The sequence below is a fragment of the Balaenoptera ricei genome, chromosome 7 (genome assembly GCF_028023285.1).
Source record: "Balaenoptera ricei isolate mBalRic1 chromosome 7, mBalRic1.hap2, whole genome shotgun sequence".
Classification (NCBI taxonomy): Eukaryota; Metazoa; Chordata; class Mammalia; order Artiodactyla; family Balaenopteridae; genus Balaenoptera; species Balaenoptera ricei.
Genome location: NC_082645.1, coordinates 77,951,038 through 77,976,016, shown reverse-complemented (window position 1 = coordinate 77,976,016; position 24,979 = coordinate 77,951,038). Strand labels below are relative to the sequence as shown.

Below are 24,979 nucleotides of genomic sequence, written 5' to 3'. Positions count from 1 at the left end.
GCAAGAATTAAGCGCTACTCTATAATAGACACAATCTTATCTGGCCTTTTCACGTAGCCCTGCTTGAAAACAACAAAGGACCTAATATGTAGAATCAGAGTACATTTTTGGACCCCCAAGAACTGATATATATTGATTACTATAGTCCTGGTATAACGTACGTAAGATGATACCTAATTTATTAAGGAATTCTTCACTGTGCATTGGTAAGAAGTCATTATTTCCAAGGACCAGCCTGGACCCCCAAATACTTAAATGTAGCCCAAGATCCTCATTGGAAACATGGAGCTGTAAGCTATTGCAGTTTTGCTACAGTGGGGGCATCATTCTGTCCAACTGTGCACAGATGAATAAGGGCCCTAATGAGACACAATAAAAATGCTGCATAGGCTTTTGGGGAGTCTGATGAAGTAGCATTAAGCACAAGACCAAGGCAGATGTTTTCAAAACAGTAGAGCTTTCAAGGTCTTGAAGTATGGTTGACAGGCTATGACCTGCACAGATGTGCTAGGCTGGGGGAAAAGAGAGGACCCCTCTTATGAAGCTGTGTGTCCTGGTGTGAGACTGCCTAGGTTGCTTTATTGCAAGTCACATTAAGTTGTCCTAGGGCCCAACAGCTGCTTTGGTTTTCTTTGTTTTTTTTTTAACTTTTTTTTTTTGGCCTTGCCACATGGCTTGCAGGATATTAGTCCCCCGACCAGGGATCCAACCCAGGCCCATAGTAGTAAAGTGCTGAGTCCTAATGCTTTGCTTTTCTTTAATTTCCTATCTGCCTATGAGCCCTGACCCTTCCTCAGCCCAGACACATCCAGTTTCTTGTCCCCTTGGGTTGGCATTGTTTATGAACCTGTCTGACAGCATGAGGCAAGACGTGACCACTAGCTAGAAGGGAGAGCCCAGTGTACGCACAACTACTTCAGGAGCAGTTGAGGCGTATTACTGAGGTCAGGACTTACCAGCCCGTCCAACTTCAGGCCTGTATATGCTTAACTAAGAAATTATGGAGCTGGGAGAATGGAGTTGCTCTTTTTGCTTCAGTGAGGCTGTGTGAGTGAGGAGGCTGTGTTCAAATACTTCTAAAAAAATGATGCAAATGAACTTATTTACAAAACAGAAACAGACTCAGATTTAGAGAACGAATTTACAAATTTACGGTTTACGGGTTGGGGGGGAAGGGTGGGGGGAGGGACAGATTGAGAGTTTGGAATTGACATGTGCACACTGCTATATTTAAAATAAAATGCCTTTCCATTAAAAAAAAAAGAATTCTTATAAACACACGGTGAAAGCACATAAGTAAAGGAAGACCCCTCCTTGTGCTTAGTTTGGACCAAAGCCTAGAGTTCAAACTAGCCTTTAAAAAACATACCCTTTCCATCATCCTGCTTGACTTCATGAAGAAAAACTAAAGGACATAATACAGATTAAATCCAACTCCTCCTTAAGAGTACAGATCAAATCACACTTTCTCATTGGATTGATCTCTAACCCCAGAGAAGAATTATTTTCTTCTCTGGGCTTTGAACAATAACTTTGTGCACACCATTGATAAAGCAGACATGTCATGGCTGTTTACATATCTGTGTTTTCTATTAGATTGTGAGTTTTTGAGAGCAAACAGCCAGGAATCACTTTGGCAAATGGGCTTTTAGTGAACTGGTTTTTGACAAATTGACCTGGTGGTAGAATTATATTTTATTCAACTTTCCCCATTACTTAGCACAATCTCTGGCACGTAGCAGATGTTCCATAAGTGTTGGTGGAATTGAAAAACAGATAACATTTTTTTTTTTCTGTTTATAAAAGTAATGCACTTCCATGCTTGTCAAAAAAAAAATGTGGACTATAGAGGGAAATATCAACAAATTTAACTTTTGAGCACACAAACTAGTTTTGAGAACCAAAAACTAATAGTAGCAATCAATGATGACAACACAGAAACCAAGGCATATGAAATGTTGCCACTGAAAGTGGGACTATACCTTCCCCTGACCCAACAAAACACTGGTTGGCTGCTAAATTGAATTGGAAACAGACCTCCGTCCTTTCCATTTTCATATTTGCTGTCTCCCCCTCAAAGGAATCCTCTAATCTCTCTACCCCTCAAGGGGCACGACCAATAGCACTGACCCTATGGCAGGTGAGATATTTTGGTAGGAGAGCCCCAGTGCTTTGATTGCGATGAAGGTGACGTCACGTTATAAGTTGTGTCGTGATGGTGTTCTCACTAGAAGTGACTTCGTATTTCTAATAAATGCTCAGCTGAAAAATACACAGAGGATGGAAAACACAAATTATGCAACTGAGAACTGTGACTTCCTGTTGCACTCTGTGGAGGAGGTGAGAATAGAACAGTAAGAGAGAAACTATTCTTAAATGCTTCTTTTTTGACATATTGTTTCTTCTTTTGCTTTTCCCACTGTCTATACTATACAGAGAGAATACTACATTATCTGTTTATTACACTATATGTATAAGCATCCTAGAAAAATAACATTTTAGATATGGAAAGGACCTTAGAAATAATGAACATCTATGCAACAAATAACCAGCAAAACGGTTTTGTTGTTGTTGTTGTTGTCGTTCTGTTTTTTTTTTAGAGAAAGGAACATTGTCTTGATATGTGGTCTCATTATCATGACTTTGATAAGACTTCAGGCTATAAATCTTTTTTAAGTTTTATGTCTTGTTCAGCTTTAAAAACTCTATTAGCAGCTTAGCATTGTGTACAGCCACACTTAAGCCTTGAGGTTTTTCATTAATTTCATTGACAATTATTCCCCTGTCTCTATGACAATTCAGTTGCTTAAACTAAGTCTAAAAAGCTACCTACATTGTAAAACAATTGTGGCCCAGACTAAATTCTAACAGCAGCTTCCTGTATATCACACTTTGCTCAGACCACAGCTTTCTTAAGAAACAGTGTATTTTAAACATCAGATTTGATCAACCATAAACTCTAGGGGAGCCTCCTGTCTGTGGTAGTTTTAAGCAGAAGAGAGAGGTGCAAAAAATACATATGAAAACATTTTCTCTATATAAATCACTTTCTCTATTTTAAAAACCTATAACGTTCATACAACATTCTCTGCTGCTCTTGGGGAGAACTTCCTCTGTGAAAAAGCTGCTTTTAAAAAAATTTTAAATTTCCAGAGATTTTCATTATACTGCTTTCTGTAATTATTTTTCCTTGATACTATTTCCCTGGTCCTTTTGCTGAAACTCCCACTTGAAGCACTCTCTAAAATTTACCTTTAACCTATTTAATCCCTCTTTCAAATGACAAAAGATGGTGACAGTTGGCCCTGGTGGCACCTAGTTGCCTTCCTACATCTCCCTGAGAGGCCAAAAGTTTCCTAGAGTTTCTTAAACTACTTCAGCCTTGTTCAAGTTTGGCTACCTTGTGTGAGTTTCTGAGCATTATTTACATCAAACTTTTTTATTATATCATTTCAACAATTTCCCTTCTCTTAAATTAATAAATTTTGAATAAGAGTTTGTCTCCCACATCTGAAGCCCTGTACCATGCACCTGCCATAGCTCTCAAGGTTAAAGGAACAACTACAATATAGGCACTAAGAGTGAAGGTCAGATTCAAAGAAGGGAAATATGGAGGAGGTGATGCTTCTTTGGTGTGGTTTTCTCAGCACCTAGATCAGTGCCTGGCAATAATTTTTGTTCAATACAAATTTGTGGAATGAACCAATGAATGAATGAATAAGTGACATCGGTAATGTCTGCAAGCACTGGCAGAATCTTTATAAACAGAGGTGTGAGCAGGTGTCACAGGTGGACAAAACTATGTATGCAAAGGCACAGAGGTAGGAAAGCAGTGTGAGGAGACATAGGAACCTGGACCAGGCAATTTGTGGGCACCCTTGGCCCATGCACTTGAGTCATGGGAAGATGGGTCAGAGCAATGGAGAACTATGGGGATACCCTTCCCGTGATGGAGCACAGTGAACTGGCATGGGGAGCAGGGCAGAAAATCCTTTTCCTTAATATTTGGTTTGGCCAAAGAGTCCGTTCGGGGTTTTCTGTAACATCTTATGGAAAAACCCAAACGACCGTTTTGACCAACCCAATATTTGCTCTCCAAATACACATATATAGACATAGGACTACAAATTGTCTGTTTAATCTGAGTCACAGAATACTTATTAACTACTTTTGAGAAATGACCTTGAATTTTCTTCCTATGGTTTGTCCAAAGAGCCCTAGACCTGAAGTCGGAGTGTCTGTGTTCCACTCGTTAGCTGGATGGCTTACCCTCCTTCTGCTTCAGTTTTCTTACCTGCAGAATGGGGGTAATATTAGGACTTACCTCACATAGCTGTTAAAACTAAGATGATGTCTGGGAAAGTAATAATAATAATAACAAAAGTTTCATTTTTCATAGATTGATTCATTGCTGCTTTTGGGTTCATCACTATCCTATATTATACATAGATTGTGCCACAATATCTGCTTGTATGAAATATGTAAATGCATACACATAGCCATACATATTCATACTTGTGCATGAATACATCTTAGAATAATGGTGCATGCTTAGTATACTCCAATATCTAATTTTATTAGCTCATTTAATCCTCACAACAACTCTGTGAGGTAGCTACTGTTATTTCCCCCATTTTACAGGTGAGAGAACTAAGGCTTAGAAAGGTCACACAGCTAGGAGGTGAGAGAACTAAGATGCAATCTCAGTTTTTCTGAATCTAGAGCCTGTGCCCAAAATATTATACACATGTAGGTACTTTCCCCAATTTTTTCTTTATTTTCTCTGAAAAAATATAGTTAATGATAATTTCAATAATTTATTGAGATATAATGACGTACAATAAACACATATTTAAAGTGTACAATTTGAGAAGTTCTGACACAAGTATCCACCCATGAAGCCATTACCACAATCAAGATAATGAACATATCCATCACCTCTAAAAGCTTCCTTGGGTCCTCCCTTCTATGCCTGCCTGCCCTGGGTCCCTTCCACAGGCAACCACTGATCTCCTTTTGCTTACTAAAGATTAGTTTGCACTTTCTCGAGTTTTTATATAAATAGAACCACACCTTGTACTGTCCTTTTAACTGGCATCTTTAACTCAGCATAATTATTTTGAGCTTATTACTTTTTGTTGCTGAGTAGTATTCCACTGTATGTATGTACTGTAACAAGTTTGTTTATGATCATTTTAAATAATTCCCTATACCCTGCAATATGCAAGAAGTAAAAAAGCAAATCAGATTCTTAAACGTGGTGATAGTTCGTTCCCCTTAATTTATATTTCTTTTAATACTTAGTATCATGTTTCCCTGAAACATTAAGTAGATGTCTAAACTGAAAAAGAGTGAGATAGAGAGTTAAGAGAGAAGAGAACAGAGGATGGATAAGATTTGTCTCCCAGATGTATTATCACTCTGGTCTTTCAAAACCATGTTAATTTTGAAATTTTACCCTCACAGGCATGCATATAAAATCTATATTTTTGTATTCTATATATAAAGTTCTACATTTGAAATATTATGTTTACAATCAAATTAATCCAAAATGGTGCTATAAACTACGGAAACTCACTCCATGATACAGTGCTTCAATTGTATCAGTTGAAATTCATACTTCTTTTCTTTGGTGATATAGTTGTAAGTGACCAATAAATTTTCCCACTTTAGATACACTTATACCACAAAAAAACACTTTAAAGAAAGACTAATGACTCTTTTTTTCAGAGTTGCAGACTGAAATCAATATGACATCTGGCTCCAGATAATAGAGTAGAAAGACCCACGGATCTTAGGCTGGGATCTGGCTTCCCTTCTCCTCAGTTTCCCTGTTTGTAAAACAAGAACAATAGCTCTCTTGGAGGGCTGCACTGGGCTTTAAGTAAGAAGGCGTTTGAGAGCCTATGGCACATGGAAGATATTTATAAATGGTATTTCCTCTCCCTGCCCTTCCCGAGTCCTTTTTCCTAGAGACTTCCTTAGGCTCCTTGGGAACTTAAGACTTAAGGACTCCTTTTACCATTCCTGTTTTAGCACTTTTCATATACTTTCTTCCCAACATGTATGACAGAGGCAGGCACATAGCTGGTGCTGGAATATTTGTTGAATGAAGGCCTGAAGGGGACCTTTTCATCCTAGCACTGGGGATCAAACCAAATCCATGGTTGTGCAGACTGAGGAATGGGAGCTATTGTTCTGCGGCCTGTTCCCATGAAAGGCATGAAGCAGTGTCTCTCTGGGGGAACTGAGGCCATTGTGTGGTTGGCATTTGCCGCGGGGCCTTGTAGATTGTGCTGTCGGTTGGTTGTTGGATCTCGGGTGGGAGGTGACAGCTCAGATTGGAAACCAGGGGTTTGCTAATTGTGGTCTTTCTTTGTGCATGAGGCCACCTGGGAAATGTAACAGCTTATCAAGGGCCGTTTAGCATAGCTGGAGTGTTGGCACACCCTCAAAGCCAGTGATTAATAAACCAAGAACCTTGCCATTGTGCGAAGTGCAAATATTAGTTTCCAGGGAGTCAATCAAGAGACCCTTGTGAGACTTTAAATGCTTAGAAACTTGAGCATGTTGAGTGAGAAAGAGAAAATGGCAGAATTGTTGCCAACATCAATAGGTTTGCTTAGACAGTGTTTCTGGGTCTGCAGTTAGGCCTTTTTCCACCAGTGGTTTGTTCTGTGTGTTCTGAGCCCCCATCCTCTGTACTCGTTCCCGCTCCAAAAAAGAAAGCCAGAGTTGAACTCTAAATGACCACATAAAACCAACAGTGGGGTTGTTTTGAGGGATGGAGTGGGACATGAGAAATAACAGGACTGAGAAATAAAATGTTTTCAAAAACATTTTTAAAACCACTGGAATCAGAGAAATTCAATGCAATGTAAAACTTAAAGAAAAATGGCTAACCTGTGTAACCTTCTCCCTCCACTATTATAGAAAGACTTCTGGAGGGGCAGGAAAATTTGGTCTGAATTTCAGGTCGGCCTCTAACAAGGTAAATGGCTCCAAGGAAGCCACTTCACTTTGAGAATGCTCATTTCCCCCATTTGTGGACTAGTGATTCATGGCATCTATCCTACCGAACTACTTAGAAGAGGACAGACAAATGTGAGCAAATGGTGGACAAACAAACTGAACACAGGACTTAGCACATAGTGTTCAATAGATCTTTGTTGCATGAATGCCTGAAGGAGGCCTCCTCGTCTTAGCTATACAAATGGAAAACATCCTTCTGTCTTCCCTCCTTCTCTTTAAAAATATTTCATCATATTTTATAAGTTTCTCTGAAAAGCTGAATTTTCATCAGAACTAATAGAGTTTCCTTTCTGCCTCTGTTCTGGTATCTGTAAAATGGGGATAAATCCATCTGCCTCCCAAGGTGTGTGTGAGAACCACAGGAAATCAGCGCAAGTGCTTAATGCACACCCAGCGCACTGCCGCTCAAAAAGCGTCTAAAAACGCTGCTTTTCTCAGGAGCAGAAACACACAGCTGTTTGCTAATACTTGTCAGTATCTGAAACCATTCAGACAGGTGGAGAGTCTCTTTGATAATAGTAAAGTAAATAAAGCTAATATTTTGCAATTTTCCATTAGAAACCAAGAGGTTTCTGTTTTTGCCAAATGGAAAAAGATTTGTCACACATGCAGTTTTAATTTTCAGGTAGTTTAGTAGACGTGGAAAATTCAATTAAGAAAAGCTATTTTGTTAGTGAATCTCTATCAGATTTTTTAAGGGCATGTACCCAGAGTTTTAGAGTTTTAGGGGAGTTTCCATTAGTGAATAGCACTTGTTTTGGCTGTGACCTTTTGGCTGGTTTAAACCTGTCAGGTCCAACCACAGAATCATGGTCCCAGGGCACAAACTTGTTTTCTCCTTTTAATCTATTCGCCACCCCTGTTTTGCTGATGCTGACCAAAAGGTTTCCTTTTCTAAGTAAGAAAAATTCATCTGCTTAGCTTCGTATAACTTGTATGCATAAACTGAAGTGAAATAAGCAATATTTCATCTGTCCCTTTTCTTCTTCCCCCACCGCCTCCTCCTCTTCATTTCATATTTGACTTATTTGTCCTGAACACGCCAAAATCAGTTTCTGAATCTGTTTCTCAGAGCATCACTGCATGTAAGTGAAAAAGTATCTGTTTCCAAAAGAATATTCATCTAGAACAATACTGTAACTATCATTACATTTATATATAAATAAGTTCCCTTTTTTTTCCTGTTATATCTCCATAAGTTAAACAATGGATAATCTCTTTATTTCATCCTTGGTATGCTTCATAAATTACATAATAGTTTTCAGAGATCATAGAAACTACCTCTCTTCGTAAAATGTGGGCACTGATCAAGTAAGAAACATTCTATAGAAATTGGGGCCCTTCAGCCTATAGAAAATTTGGGACTTCCCCACATAATAAATACTTGATGAAAAACTAGAGCTATCATTGAGATTCTCTTTCTGTGACCAGACATTAAAACAGCAGGAAGGAGTAATAATAATCCAGATTGAAACAATGAAAGACAAAGAATTATACCTTGAATATTTCCACTTAGCCTGGGTAAACCGAAGCCATACTCACTGACCTGCTAACACATGTATATGGAATCTAAAAAGAAAAAAAAAATGGTTCTGAAGAACCTAGGGGCAGGACAGGAATAAAGACGCAGATGTAGAGAATGGACTTGAGGACACAGGGAGGGGGAAGGGTAAGCTGAGACAAAGTGAGAGAGTGGCATGGACTTATATACACTACCAAATGTAAAATAGATAGCTAGTGGGAAGCAGCCGCATAGCACAGGGAGATCAGCTCGGTGCTTTGTGACCACCTAGATGGGTGGGATAGGGAGGGTAAGAGGGAGATACAAGAGGGAGGAGATATGGGGATATATGTATATGTATAGCTGATTCACTTTGTTATACAGCAGAAACTAACACAACATTGTAAAGCAATTATACTCCAATAAAGATGTTAAAAAAAAAACACACACACACATTAAAACTAAAAAGTGGAAACAATTTAAAAACAATAGCATAATGTTTAAGTGCACATGCATTCATGAATCAGACTACCCGGGTTGACTCCTGGTTCTGATTTACTAGCTATGTGACCTTTGACACGTTACTCAATCCCTCTGCACCTCACTATCCTTATCTTCCCTATCAAATGGGGAGAGTAGTAGTGCTATGCCCATTATCATAGGGCTGTTATGGACTAGATGACATAATTCATGTAAAGAGCTTAGCATGGTGCCTGGTACTCAAAAAGCCCTCAATGCATGTTATTTTATAAATATTACCATATCTAGAACTGAGTGTAAATGACATGTTTCTTTAAGACTGGTAACAGGACAATTACAAAAAAGAAATAAGGATGATTTGGGGAATTTCAGCTCATAAACATGCTTGCAGTACATACAGAGGTCATCACACTAGGTTTGACCTTGGGGATAAAAGGATGACTATCACACCATAGATCTCACAGAATAAGAAGGCTAATCTCTGAAACTTTTAAGCACTTTTCATCTTACTAACCTCCCTGGATACTGCATTAAAAAAAAAAACACCTATATTTATTCCATGCAATCACAAGTTTCTGCTGATGTTAAGTGTGTAGAAGTACTTGAATTCAGCAGCTATGCAGATCAGCAGATCAGTATCAAATGCAATATCACTTGACTGACACACTAGGTATATCACCAAACACTAAACATGTCACCTCTTCAGATAGCAACATCCTTGTGTAGTTTACTTTACCGAGAGGATTCCAGGAATGCTCTCTCATAAAACTGAGGTTTCTCCACATACTGTAATAATCCTAATGGGATCTGGCCTAATTCTAATGCTGGGCATAGGCATATGCTGTCACAGGGATACAGTCTTGCTCTGCCCCTAAAGGATGTATGTTTGCTTTAACTAAAATGATTTGATGAATCATACACATTTTATTTTTCAGAAAGCTCCTTAAATTGGACACATTTTTATTTTTTTTCCTACGCAGCCACTAAACCGTGAAACTTAAACAGAATTAGGCATGTGTTTTGACTTGTCTCCCGCTTTGCCAAGTTGGAAAATTCCCAGTACCGAGTGATCTGTTTGCCAGCAAAGCCACAAAAGTACAAATGAGACCCCAAGGGTTACAAGTTCTTTTGTAATATCTGTGTTCTAATGGATGGCTAATTATTTTTGGCTTGAGACCCATTAATAACAAAACAAAAATTAGGAGAGCTGGAATTCTAGCACCATTTAATTCAACTCTTAACGTTACTGATGATTCAATTGAGGCCATAATGACCTGACCAAAATTCCTCGGTAACAGAAAAGCTGACCAGGGATCTTTCTCCTGCTCATTCTCCTGCAGTCCTCACAGCAAATCCCTGTGATACACCCACAGTCTTAGGCTATCATAAGCCTCTAGGCTGATGCCAACACTATCCCACTCCAGAAGTTAAGGGTTAGCTGTTTTCCGTTCATATGTGTTAGCAAGGATAGCAAATACTATATTTAAAAATCAGGAACAACCTGAATGTTCATAACAGGGAACTCGTTCCATAACTGTGGCCTAGCCAAATAATTCAGTGACACACATTTATTTAACATCATGTTTTTGAAGGCTGTTTAATGCCATGGAAAAATTATCTTGATGTGTTATTTACTAAGTGAAAACTATGGAATACAAACTTTCATCTCAGTTTATATCATACTATATATACATATTAGGAAAAAATAATTTTAAAAACCTCAAGTAAATTACATAAAAATGTTACCGATGCTTATCTTTAGTGAGTAAAATTAGGCATGATTTTAATTTTTTATGTATAATTTTCTTGTGTTTCATATATTTTATACAGTGGATATGGATTATATTTATAATCTGAAAGACAAAGATCATTATTTTAAACAATCCAATGTATTCATAATCAACTAGAAGAGAGGTGTCGGCAGCTGTAGGGACCGTCCCCTTTTAAAAGTAAGATGTCAGCATGAATATGATGCATGATGTACGTGCCAAGAACTCATGACTTTGGCTTGACTAGGACAGTGTAAAGACTGTGGCTTTTATTTTGAAATGAGAAACCACTGGAAGGTTTTGGTAGAGGAGTGGCATGATCCAACTTAGATTTTAACAAGATCACTCTGGTTGCCATGTTTAGCCAGGTTGAACAAGGATGGTCATGGTAGAGGCGGTGAGAAGGTTTGAATTCCAACTAGTTATCCATCACAATGTTAGGTTTTGAAACCTATTTTCCTACAACCTATCATTTATTATATGGGGATTTATATTTTTTTATATCTTTATTGGAGTATAATTGCTTTACAATGTTGTGTTAGTTTCTGCTGTACACAAAGTGAATCAGCTATATGTATACATATATCCCCATGTCCCCTCCCTCTTGAGCCTCCCTCCCACCCCTCTAGGTGGTCACAAAGCATCGAGCTGATCTCCCTGTGCTATGCTATATGGGGATTTAAATATGTATTTTATATATATTTTATCAGTAGAACTTGTGATGAACTGACAAAGCATTGGGTCTTCTCCGTGAACATAACACCAAGTCTGATTTTTCCTTTCCTCCTCAAACACCTGCTTCTATACCAACAGTTACTCTGTCTCCATGGAGCCAGGGAAGATGGGCCTTTGGGACTTCTCTGTCCAATCACCAGAAGAACCAAGTCTTAGTCCAGGGGACATCAAGCACCAGCCAGGGCCCATCCTTAATAAAATTTTCACCAGTCAGCAGCAAAATAAGAAAATTTGCGAAGTCAAATTTATTCCTTTTAAAGGATTTTTAAAAAAATTCTATAATACTGTGTATCCTTTCCAGTCATTTGGGATAGGAATGTTCTGTTTTTTTGAAATGATGATGATATGCATGGCAATGTTTGTGGAGCTTTCCTTACATACTTATTTAAGCAGAATAAAAAGTTGACAACTTTATATCAGTCACCAAAACTTCTACTATTTTCTGGTCCACGAAATCCTCACGTCTGGAAAACACAGCATTAGTCTGTATGGCAAAATCTTCTTCACATGTGCCTACTGTGAATGTCTTTTTTTTGTTTGTTTTTGTTTTTGGTAACTGAATGAGAAATGACCACTAATTCTACAATTTTGTATCCACAATCTACTTTTATCCTTTCCCAGAAAACAAATGTTAGTTGGAACTGAACATGGGAAAAACATAATTCATTGGTTTAATTCCTTCATCGTTAACGCTTTGTTCAGTTAGAACACAGTGGGTTTTTCTTTGATTATATAAGTACTGCATATTAATTATAGGAAATTTGGAAAATAAAGGCAAAAAGAAGATAATTATCCATAATTCTACCATCCAGATTTCTACCATGGTTGATACTTTAATATATTTTTTCTTATCATTTAAAATGTATTATAGATGGATGCATGCATTTTTTCACAAAATGGAGATTATATGGTTGTTTCTTTACTATATTACATCAAAAAGCTGTCACAGAGGCTCTGATACCTAGAAAGCTTAGCAACCCATTACTCATAGTCTCAAACCTTGTTTGCTCATCAGAAATGTACAAATGAAATTACATATATTTGAAAGGCTGGGGTGATGAAAAACATAGGCAAACTAGGGAAAAACTACAGATTCCCCAAAGTCTGCGAAACTTCCTTCATGTTAAAATAGAGATTAATAGACATTAAAGACATATTAGCATCTCAGTGAGACTAATATGGTAAAAATAGTGACAACCATTTTTTAAAAATCAAATTATGCTTCAGCTTGAATAGAACCAACACTATGAGCAAGAGAAATAGGGCTTTCTATTTTTGCTATTAGGAACTCTGACAAGAGACTAAATTTTAGCACATCCCTAAAGATGTCTTTTTCAGTCTACCATAGTGCCTGGAAATCATACCTTTGACTTTGGTAACAAAGACTTCAAGTTTACAATTGTATATAAAAATCTCTCCAAGCTTTTAGATAAAATACATAAGAGGAAAAAAAGACAAATACATACAACATTAAAACCTAAAATGACTGGACAGTTAAATACCAGAACATGAGTGAAATCTATACCAGTATGAGACAAATAAAACTAAATCAGGAAAATCAACCCCACATTCATCCATTGAAACATTGCCTAACGATACATACCCAGGACTTATGAAAAAATCCTCATAACAAGAGACTGGCAAGCTCAAATTGATGTATTGAAAAACCAGCACACTTCTGAAAATGATCTACTCCACAATATGAAGAGTTTTTCAGGAAACCATATGAATAAAATAGGAACAGAAATCTAAAAGAGGCAAATAGGTTTAAATGAAAATTTCAAACAGATAATATGAAAAGAGGGAGATGATAACTAAGATAGGAAGGGATTTTAAGAGGGAAAAAGAGAAACAGTAGAATTAAATCCATGTTGGACACAGGAAAGGATAGAACTGATACTATGGAGAATAAATAAGCGATGTGGGATGTATGCTTGAAGCACCCAATGTAGTGAAGTGAAGGAAAATGGAATATGGAAATCAGAGACAGAAGGGCCAACACACATATAATTGGTGAAGAGACCAGAACAAATGGAACAAAAATAACAACTGAAAATATATTCTAGAAGAATACTTTCTTGGGATGACAAAGAAAAGATTTAGACATGGAAAGTATGCTAAATTCCTTATTCAGACATGGGAATTTCAAAGCTTAACTTTTACTCCAGGTACTTAAAATGAGGCTTCAATGGCAGTGTCATACAGCCATGGCATCTTGTGACTGGTGCAAGAGAAAATGGCAGAATTAGAGATGGTGCAACTGGGAATTGTACATAATCCACAGCCCATTCTATTAATGTGGCAGTGCATAGAGGAGTATGTGGTGAATGTGAGGTTATCCACCAGGTGGTTGTGGTGAAAACTAAGTTGTGAACTATTGGGTGCAAAAACCAGTTTTGATAAATTCAATGATAATTGCTATAAGTATGTAAAACTGTATTTATATCTTCCAAAATAGTGGAGAGGGTGACAGAAAAGAAGTGTAGACTATATAGCAAAAGACAGGCAAAGGAAATAGAAAACTGGTGACAGAGTAAAACCAAACATATTAAATATGGCAGTGAATGCAAGTGGATTGAGCTCTCTTCTTAAAAATAAGAAGATTCTCACTTAGAATCAAAACAGAAAATTCAATGACATGCTATTTACAAACAACCCCTAAAATGAGGTATAAGAAAGCTAAAAGTAAAAGGTTGGGCAAAGATATATCAGGCAAATGGAGAGAAAAAGAAAGTATGGTCACTATATATTGTTATAATAACAATAATAAAATAGAAATGAGATATAATAGCTGACATTTATTTAGTGCTCAGGACATGTAACATCTCATTTAATCCTCATGGTGGTTCTGAGGTTGTTAGACAATGTCAAATTCCAGTTCAGAAGCAATAATCAGGACAAATATTGTATTATTATCAGAGACAATTTCAAATGAAAGTATAACTTTCACAGACCAATATGCACCAAATATATTGAATCAAAATATAAAGTAAAAATTATAAGTACAAGAAGAAATGAGAGGGCTTCCCTGGTGGCGCAGTGGTTGAGAATCTGCCTTGCAATGCAGGGGACACGGGTTCGAGCCCTGGTCTGGGAAGATCCCACATGCCGTGGAACAACTAAGCCCATGTACCACAACTACTGAGCCTGCGCTCTAGAGCCTGTGAGCCACAACTACTGAACATGCGTGCTACAACTACTGAAGCCTGTGTGCCCTAGAGCCCGTGCTCTGCAACAAGAGAAGCCACTGCAATGAGAAGCCCGTGCACCACAACGAAGAGTAGCCCCCTCTCCCCACAACTAGAGAAAGCCCGCACACAGCAACAAAGACCCAACACAGCTAAAAATAAATAAATAAATAAATAAATAAATAAATAAATTTTTAAAAATAAAAAAGAATGAGAGAAAGCAAGTAGTAGTGGGCCACTTTAATAAACTTTTCTTAGTTTCTGACATATCAAGTAGGCAAAACCATAAATGAACAAGATCTAAATACTGTAATTTAATGAGGTTGGTTTAATCAAGAATATATAATATCACAACATTTTAATGGTGAAAAATTATAAATAGTCTAAATGCCAACAGTGGAGAATTTATTCAATAAATCAGACTAGGGCTAAACTAACCATTCAACAGCTATTAAAAATGATATTGTAGATGTTTTAATGACATTGTGATTTAATTATCAATTAAATGGAAAAGCGGGTATGTAATAATATATAAAGTGTGCTCTAAATTTTATTTTTTTAAATGTCTGTAAATATATGTACATTTGCACATGGAGAAAATAAACTAAATGGGCACATTAAATGTTAACATCAGTTATCTCCAGATCTTGTGATTAAGGGTGTCTTTTATTAGTGATTTTTGCATTTAAAAATTTCTCTTCAAAGGATATTTTTGCTTCTGCAATCTAAGCAAAACATAATTGACCTTTGTTTAATGATTGACTCTGATCTTATGAACATCCCACTTGATTCTCACAATTTAAGAGAGAAAGGCAGGGTACAGATTTTAAAGGGAAGGAAATCAAAGCTCAGAGAGGTAAAGTGGCTTTTTTTTTTTTTTAATGTCATAGTTAATGGCAGGGCTGGGGTAAAACCCTGACTCTGACCTCAAATCCTGAGGACTTTCCAGTGCCTTCTGTGTAAACCATGTCTCCACAAAGGCCTGGCTCAGCATGGCAAGTGGTCCAGGCCCTCAGGTAATAAAATATATATAAACCCATGTATATTGTATAAACCCTTACAGCTTAATAGGATTTTTCATCCAAGATGATAGGAGAAAGAGGCAACTACATTTGGTTATAGGCTCTATATGAGCAAGAAGTGTGGGGGAAGGAGACGAATACATTTTGATGGAAGCTGACGGTACAAATAGTCCTGGAAGCCAGAGCTGGTCATCTTAAAAGGCTCAGGCACCTGAGGGATGAATTTCACATGGTTAGCGTCTTTTCTAGCGTGGCCTTGAGAGAAAATGTCCCTTTAAATATAAACATGTTAGTGTGACTTGCATTTTAAGCCTAAAGACCACTTTGAAGTGTCACTCTGGGTATCTGTAAACCAACATTAGGATTCCCAGTTTTAGAACTAGCTCTGAGACCTAGCCCCATGGTCACAGTTGAGTAATAGGTCATTTGGGCACTCACTTTCCATTTTCATGAGCTATTAGCAACCCTTCAGTTTCCATTTCTCTCAGTAGCTGAATGGTATTAATACCTCCACTGCAATTCAAATAGATTTCAGATTTTTCTTCAATGGAAAATGTACAGGGACACTTTGAGGATTGCTCTGTAAATGTCAATGATCTTCAGAGAATGGTTTTATTTCTTCCGGTTGGAATGATTTTTCCACTTCTAGATTTAGGAGTTCTAATTTTTGCACAATATGTAAATTAATAAAAAAGTTTTTACTATGGTCTTTTTTTTTTGAATCAAAAATGAAACTGCTTTATTATCAAATATTTTCATTTGAAGCTCTTAAAGCATTCAATACATAGGGAAATAATTTCAATAAACACATTTTATAATTTAAAAAATGTCAGAAACTGTTAAAATTTCAAGATCAAAGAGAGTCAGTGATACCATTGGAAGAGACTAATATGTTCTAATATATGTACTATGGTCTTTTTTGATATGATGAAAATAGCTTTCTAGTTTTCCCCCAATTGCTTAAATAACACAAATCTTTGTAAAAATTCAAACAATAGTGAAGTCTAAGAAGAAACTAAAAATCCCCTAAAATTCCACCAAAATAAAATAACCATTATCATTTTTGTCACTATCTTTTCATGTTTTTACTGCACACTCACATATAATTTCCCATAAATTAGACATAAAACATGCTGCTTTTTTATTACAAACTTTTTTCCTTTCTTTTTCCCTTACCTCCATCCACACCGTCACCCCCAAAGGCATCAGTGTTAACAATCAATGGGCACTCTTCCATACCTAGATCTGATTTATAAATAAAATGGGAACATGTATAATTTATCCCCACGTATATTGCGTGTGTTTGTTTGTTTGTTATTTATTTTATTTTTGGCTGCATTGAGTCTTTGTTGCTGTGCACGGGCTTTCTCTAGTTGTGGGGAGAGGGGGCTACTCTTCGTTGCGGTGTGCAGCTTCTCATTGCGGTGGCTTGTCGCGGAGCACAGGCTCTAGGCATGCAGGTTTCAGTAGTTGTGGTGCACGGGCTCAGCAGTTGTAGCTCGCGGGCTCTAGAGCGCAGGCTCAGTTGTTGTGGCTTACGGGCTTAGTTGCTCCGCGGCATGTGGGATCTTCCCAGACCAGGGCTCAAACACGTGTCCCCTGCATCAGAGGTGGATTCTTAACCACTGCGCCACCAGGAAGTCCCTATTGTGTGTGTTTTTACGGAATTTTGTAAATGAGAAGTTTTGTTAATTTCTCTGCTTTCCAAACTTTATATCACAGAAATCTCTGAATGTTAATGGTAGCAAATGGTCCATGGAGTGGATGTGCCATAATTTATTGAGTCATTCCCATTAGTGGAGCAAGCACTTTAATTCCAGTTTTCTCTGCCATAGTGTTGTAACAAACAACCTTGTGGGTGTGTTCATATGGGCTAGTGCTCTTATTTTTATGGGATAGATTCCTAGAAATGTATTTACTAGTCAAACGTATTGATATAAGTATTTTAAATTTTAATAGGTATTGTCAAGATTGCTTTCCAAATAGGTTGTAAAATTTACATTTCCATCAGCAAAGTGTATGAAGACCCTCTTTCCCATAACTCCATTAATAGCAGGTATTTTCATTCCTTTTCATTTTTGCCTATCTGATTGTTAGGAAATAGTATCTCTTTTTACTTTGCTTTTCTCTGACTACATGTGAGGCTGGGCATTCTTTTTCACATTTATTGGTTACTTGGATGTGCCCTTTGTCAATTCCCCTTTCACTTTCTTCTATTGGGCTCTCTCATCAATTTTGAAGGGTTCTTTATATATTAAAATGTTACTTTAAAAATATTTTTCATTGTAAATAACTTTTCATATGAGTTACTAATATTTACCTCAATCTATCATAAGTCTTTCGGCTTTATGACACCTTTTCCATACAAAAAAATCTTTAAATGTGGTGAAAAATCCACCTTTTTGTATAGTTTCGAGGGGTCTAGCCTTGGTTAAAAGTCTCCCAACTCTTAAATTATACATGTTTTCCTGAATTTTATTCTAACTTTTCTTTAAAAATTGTCTTTAATCTACATAGAATTCTTTCTATGGAGATCCAACTTTTTCTTCTGGATTGATAGACAATTATACTAGCAAGATTCTTTAAATAATCATTTTTTTCCCAACTGAACTGAAATGCCATCTTTTTGCATGTTAATTTTCTCATGTAATAATTCTCCATCACCCTCTGTTATGCTCTGCTAGTCTAGTTATATGTCAAAGCTATGGATTATAAGTTATATAGTATATTTATACCTTATAAATAAATATACTACACTTTGCAGTATATTTCAGGATCTTGTATGGCAAGTCCTCCTCCCCTCAACTTGGAGACAATGACCTGGTGGTTAATTGGTTGAAAGCACACACTCTGGAGTCAAATTGAATCTTGGCTTCAAGTTGCTTCACATCTTTCTATCTCAGCATACCTATCTGTAAAATCAGGATGATAGTACTGATCACAAACAGTTACTGTGAAGATTAAATGAAATAAAACATAGAACACTTAGAAAATTCCCTGATATATTTTAAGCACTGAAAAATTAATTAGCTTTTGTAATTTTCTTAACTGTTGTGCAACATTTCTTTCATATGAACTTTATTGCCTCTTTCTTTCAATCCAAGTCCTCCAAAAGCAACTCTTGGAAGTCTAACTTCAATTGCATTAAATATATGTATTCATTTTGGGATAATTAACATTTTTAGGATAAAGTCCCACATCCTAAAATTCTGTTATGCTTATTCTATGTTGTGTTTTTAATTTATGCCATCTCAGATCTTGTTTAAAGTCTTTAGTATGACCCTAGTTTAATTGATGTAAAATGTGTACCTTTCTTGTTAAATTTATTCCTAAGTTTTAAAAATACTTTCCTTACTATTTTGAATGCAACATTATCCCCATTGTCAGTCTGAGATGATTATTGCCAGTGTAGAAAAAAAGTGTCATCTTGTTTATTCATTCTAAAATTTTTTATTAGTCTCTTGTTTTCTCTAGATACACACTTACATCCGCAACAAGAGAGATGTGTGTATACCTTCTTTATCAATATTTACATTTAGGATTCCATTTTCTTGTCTTTATACTCTCATCTAAATATTCTTCGATTATAATGATGATGTATCCTTGTTATCATGAGAGCAAGGGTGAAAGGGTGACTGAAGGATCCTACTAGACATAAGCAAAGGACATCGATTCTTTTACTATCAGTAAAGGATGTGTCTTACCATACAGAGAGCAGGAGACTCAGAGCTTAATCCCCACTGTTCACATCTCCCCAAGGCAACCTCACTACCAGTGACAGTGGTCAACCAGGGTGAGGATCCCATCAGGTCTTTGAGAAGCAAAGTTGCCATCTCCAGGAATATTTCATACTTTGCTGTCCTCTTCCAACTAATCTCAAGACTCTAGTTTTATATCTTCCTGGCTACTAGGGTTAGGTGACTAACAAAAACTCCAGAAGGATTTAAAGACAGCATCTTTACCAACACTGAGATGGAATAATATGCTTTTTCTATTTTTTCTCAGTTAGAAGGAATTATTGTAATTTATTTATCTTCTCATTTGATTATTCAACAAGCATTTATGAGGTTCCTATAAGGTGACAGCTACTTCAAGTTCCATCTTGAAGAAGACCAGTTCCTGATCTTGAAAGATGCTGAGTATAGATGGGGAATAAGACATAGAAATAAATAATGGAAATGCTATGTGATAAGTTTTATGATACAAATTGGTATCGAGAAGTGTGCAAGATCTAGAATTTTACCTTCCTCTCAAACTAACAAATGAGCTTGTTATTGTTTCATGGGTGCCAGATAAAACATGAGACTTCTGGATCAGTGGCAAAGACTTTATTATTCACAGCAAAAGTAGTAGTCAGAGCTTCATGCCCATTTGCATTGGTTTCCCATGTCCCCCAGGTCCTACAGGGGTAACACAGATCCAGCACACTCAGTGGGTGTGTAACAGGAGAGGAACAATGAGCTTGAGGAATTCACTGCTTTTATAGCTAGGGGAAGCAAGCCTGCTCTTTAGCTGGGGGGAGACGTTAGCTCATCACTTAAGGTTGCTTGCTGCAAATGCAACCCTGAAAAATGAGACGATTGATGAGTGGTCAGGGCCTTGTATTCTTGGCATACCAGCAAGATCACACAGGGACACTCAGGGTCCATGTCAAATTGCCTCTACAAATAACAAGTATAACTGCCAGAGGTTATTAAGACCTAAGTCATCTCAGGAAAAGTGATTTAATAATTTTACAATCAAACACATGGTCATTTTCTGTTGGTTTGTTTAACCACTGCAACTATCTTGAGGTTCCATAAAGAAAGGTTAATCCTTGAACAGATTTATCATAGGAAATATTATAAAGATAATTTCCAGGGAAAATAAAATTAAATGCACCTGTGGCTGTAGGGGTCCAGTTAAATAAACAAGGAATGCATTTTTAATAAAGCAGTGGTGATTTGGAAAGATCATAGTTTGTGGAATGAGATAAATCTGGTTTTTGAAGAGCTCCTTCATCTTAGCTTCTGAATTCTATGACTTTTCACAAATGACATGACCTCTGGGCTTCCTAATATGTACCTTGCAGGCTATTGTCAGCTTTTATAATGCACGCAGCATATACTAGGTATTCAGTAAATGACAGGTTCTGTTATTGTTATGTTCAAACATATAAATGATAAGTAAAGTTTGTTAGCATCTAACTTGTTCTCTTCCTGTCATTTTGAATTAAGCAATTCATTTATCTCAATTACAAGACTCTGAGTTCCCCAAAAGCACTGAATTTTAGTCATCATAATGATCTAACTAGGTTCCGACTCTCCTTTTTTCTCTTCTCACCTGAATAACAAATTTTCAAAGCCAACATTCATCTTTTACAAAAAACCTTTGCATAAATAAAGCAAAGAGAAAGATCTGATATGGAGTATATATGTATAATTTATCACTACTTGTTTCATTTTAATCATATAAGTAACACATGCTTAATTATTTTTTAAAATTCCAACAATACCAAAGAATTGAGGTAAAAGTGAAAATATCCAGCCACCCAATCCCATTTCCCCAAGGATGATCATTAATGAGAGTTTGTCACATTCCTTCCCAGGCCTTTTTCTTTGCATAGAAAATGTAGTATTGATCATTTTCTTCCAAAGGTGTTATGAATTATGCTCAGGTGGGAGCGCTGTATTATTATTTCTAATTGCTAGCTTGTATGAGTTGAGTTTTTATTCAAAGCAGCTTTTAATGCATTTGTTCCCATGTGCAAGTTAATCCTAAAGAAATTCTGGGAAAGTCCCTACTCTTTAATGTTTTGAAAACCCCCAATACATAGTCTTCCTTTGTCTGGAGTTTATTTTGTATTCATGTAAATATATTTCCCAGAATACAACTCGGTGTTCACTGGCTTCTTAATCAGTTTTCTTCCTTTCTGTGAAACTAATAAGATTTTTATCTTGTTTTTACTGATTTACCATTTATGAGCTTTAAACTCTCCTAACACCCTGAAGAGGCAACATAGAAAACTCCTTCTATTTTTAGAGCGCTTTACAAGTTACAAAGCTCTTTCTCAATTGTCTGGCATGCTCCTCACAGTGACTCTATGATGAATGATAAGTATTATTATCTCAACTGACTAAGGGGCAACTAGAGTAATGAAGGTTAAGCAGTGACTTGCCTAAGGTCACACAGCTAGTAACAGCCACAAATGCAGGTTCCCCTGACTTTATATAGAGAATGCTCCAGCTGCTTCACAGAGCAATTGTCTAGGATGAGTTAAGCCTTCACAGACATAGAACATGCTGCCGGAAATAGACTCCAAATTTATAAAAAACATACTTGATGCCTTTAAGAAGTATTTTCTTTTAATTTAAAAAATAGACTAAGACAAACTATTTATACCTGCAGTTAATTTTTAGTTTGTTTTTAAATGGATGTATTATTATTAGCATAAATAGAAATGGGGCATTAATTATTTGTATCCATGGAGAATCTATACCTCACTTCTCTTTCTTTCTTTCTTTCTTTCTTTCTTTATTTATGGCTGTGTTGGGTCTTCATTTCTGTGCGAGGGCTTTCTCTAGTTGCGGCAAGCGGGGGCTACTCTTCATCGCGGTGCGCGGGCCTCTCACTATCGCGGCCTCTCTTGTTGCGGAGCACAGGCTCCAGACGCGCAGGCTCAGTAGTTGTGGCTCACGGGCCTAGTCGCTCCGCTGCATGTGGGATCTTCCCAGACCAGGGCTCGAACCCGTGTCCCCTGCATTAGCAGGCAGATTCTCAACCACTGTGCCACCAGGGAAGCCCCTACCTCACTTCTCTTTTATCAAGAAAATCTTTGTGGTGATGAGAGAATTTAAAACTAACTGAACAAGAGAGGCAGGCAACTCTAGTCATTTGAATTTGTTCATTCCTGGCAAAAGGAACAGCACAAAGATATGTGAGAACTATGACTTCAGAATGACAATATTTAAAAATAGGCTTAATTTTTTTTTTCTTCAGAGCTGTCTCAGTTTACAGAATAATTGAGTGGAAAGTACGGAGAGTTCCCATATACTCCCTTAGCCTCTCCCCCACACCCCTGGCAGAGATCCCCTATTATTAACATCTTGAATTATTAGTGTTGTACATTTGTTATAATTGATGAACCAATAATACATTTTTATTAGATAAAGTTCATAGTTTGCATTAGGGTTCATTCTTTGTGTTACACAGTTCTTTGAGTTCTAACAAATGCCTAATGTCATGTATCCACCATCACAGTAGCATACAGAATAGTTTCACTGCCCTGAAAATCCCCTGTGCTCCACCTATTCAGCCCTCCATCCCTCCCCTCAAACCTCTGGCAGCCACTGATCTTTTTACTATCTCCATAGTTTTGCCTTACAGTATTCCCGTAGCAATATGTTTTCAAGTTTCCTCCATGTCTTTGTGTAGCTTGACAGCTCATTTCTTTTCTATCACTGAATAATACTCCGTCATAGAAATCTACGCAGTTTGCTTATCCATTCACCCATTCAAGGACATCTTGGTTGCTTCCAAGTTTTGATGATTATGAATAAGGTTGCTATAAATATTTGTATGCTGATTTTTATGTGAACATAAGCTTTTAATTCATTTGGGTAAATACCTAGGAGCATGATTGCTGGTTTGTATGATAAGAGTATTTTTAGCTTTGTGAGAAACTGCCAAACTGTCTTCCAAAGTGGCTGTACCATTTAATAGTTCCTGTTGCACCATATGCTCACCAGCATTTGGTGAGGCCAGCGTTTTGAATTTTAACCTAATAGATGTGGAGTGGTACCTTATTGTTATTTTAATTAGCATGAAAGAAAATTGCTTTTTAAATCTATTAGACTGACCATTCTACATCTAAATCAGCCTTAAGACAACTGGATTAGCTCTTCTTCAATTTAGTAGTTTTTTTTTCACCGTAGACATATCCTTATGATTCTAGTGAGGAAATCTTAGGAAGAAGCCATTAAGAAAAATCGTGTGCTCAGAACAAAGAGAAGGAAACAATAAGAGGCTGAAGCTGAGAGCGTGTTGTCATGGCCAGTGTGTTTGACACTGGTAAGGAGCAAGGATAAACATGATTTAACAGCAGTATTCGGGATGATAAAAGGGGAGAGAGTGAGCTGGCAGCCAGAAGTGTGCAGTAGATTGCAGATTGCCAATAAAAACGTGCATGGAAACATTTTACTCTGTAATTGGAGACAACTGCTTCATATCTCAGAGGTACCATAAAAGAAGAAATATCAACATTCGAGTGTAGTATGGTTGCAGGTAGTTTAAAAAAATGAGATGTCAAAAATTTCTCAAATTGAGGTTAGGAGGAGAGCTGGAATAGCGGAGGCAGGGGCTGCCCGGCCCATATCCCCTTGGACCTTATCATTTTAGTTCCATCGGGTGGACTTTAAAATGCCAGCATCTGTGTCTTTTTGCTTTAGGGCTAATAATGACAAAAGCTGATGTAAAAATACTCCAGTTCCCAAAGGCCTTGGGTAGATAACTCTAAGGCACACGTTCTACCCTATTCCCAGGGTTCCCAGCCAATCTTAGCCAATGGCTGGATAACACACCCTTTACTGGATGCCTTCTCTTTCTCCTCTCACTTACCCGCCCCCATAACTGTGTTTTTTGGGATAAACTCCCCATTATATTTCTTGCACTGGAATCTTTGTCTCAGGGTTAACTTCTGGAGACATCTAGGCTCAGACATTTGTTGGTTACATGTTTCTTCAGAATCCTACTTCCCCTTTGGTTACTGTTGCCTTCCTCTTTCAAGGCTCTCCTGAAACTTCTTTTATTTGCCCTGGGACCCATTACTCTCAATCTGCAGGTTCCAGGTCACTGCAGCCAGAGAGCACATCTGATAAATCCTTCACAATGCAGAGGAAATTAATTAAATGTAGTGTTAACTCTCCCTCATATCTTTGCATTCTAAAGGGGATCCTGGGGGAAGAAACTCAAAAGAGTGAAAGTCTAGTTGTGAAATCTCAAATTTCGTGCCCCCTGAATGGAGGAGGTTATTTTGAGCAGCCTTATCACTTTCTTTACCTCTGACTCTGGTAGTCCTTGGACCACCTGGGGGAAAAAGAGTAGATGAACTAGTCATTCTTTAGTGACAAGTCAAATTTAGAAATTAGATGGAAGGTAGTAGAATTTGAAGGAAAGCCAAGGAATTTAGCATAAAGCAGCAAAAATCATAAAATAAAACATTTGTTGATTCCAAGACACCTTTTTTCTGCATTTTAACATCTCTGAAATCAAAAT

The 24,979-nt window shown here is 37.1% G+C and overlaps 1 protein-coding gene across 3 annotated transcripts in view; it reads left to right on the top strand.

Annotated features, from left to right (window-relative positions):
* STAT4 (signal transducer and activator of transcription 4) overlaps positions 1 to 24,979 on the top strand; it is a 92,458-nt gene that overhangs the window by 22,564 nt on the left and 44,915 nt on the right. The window lies entirely within an intron of this gene.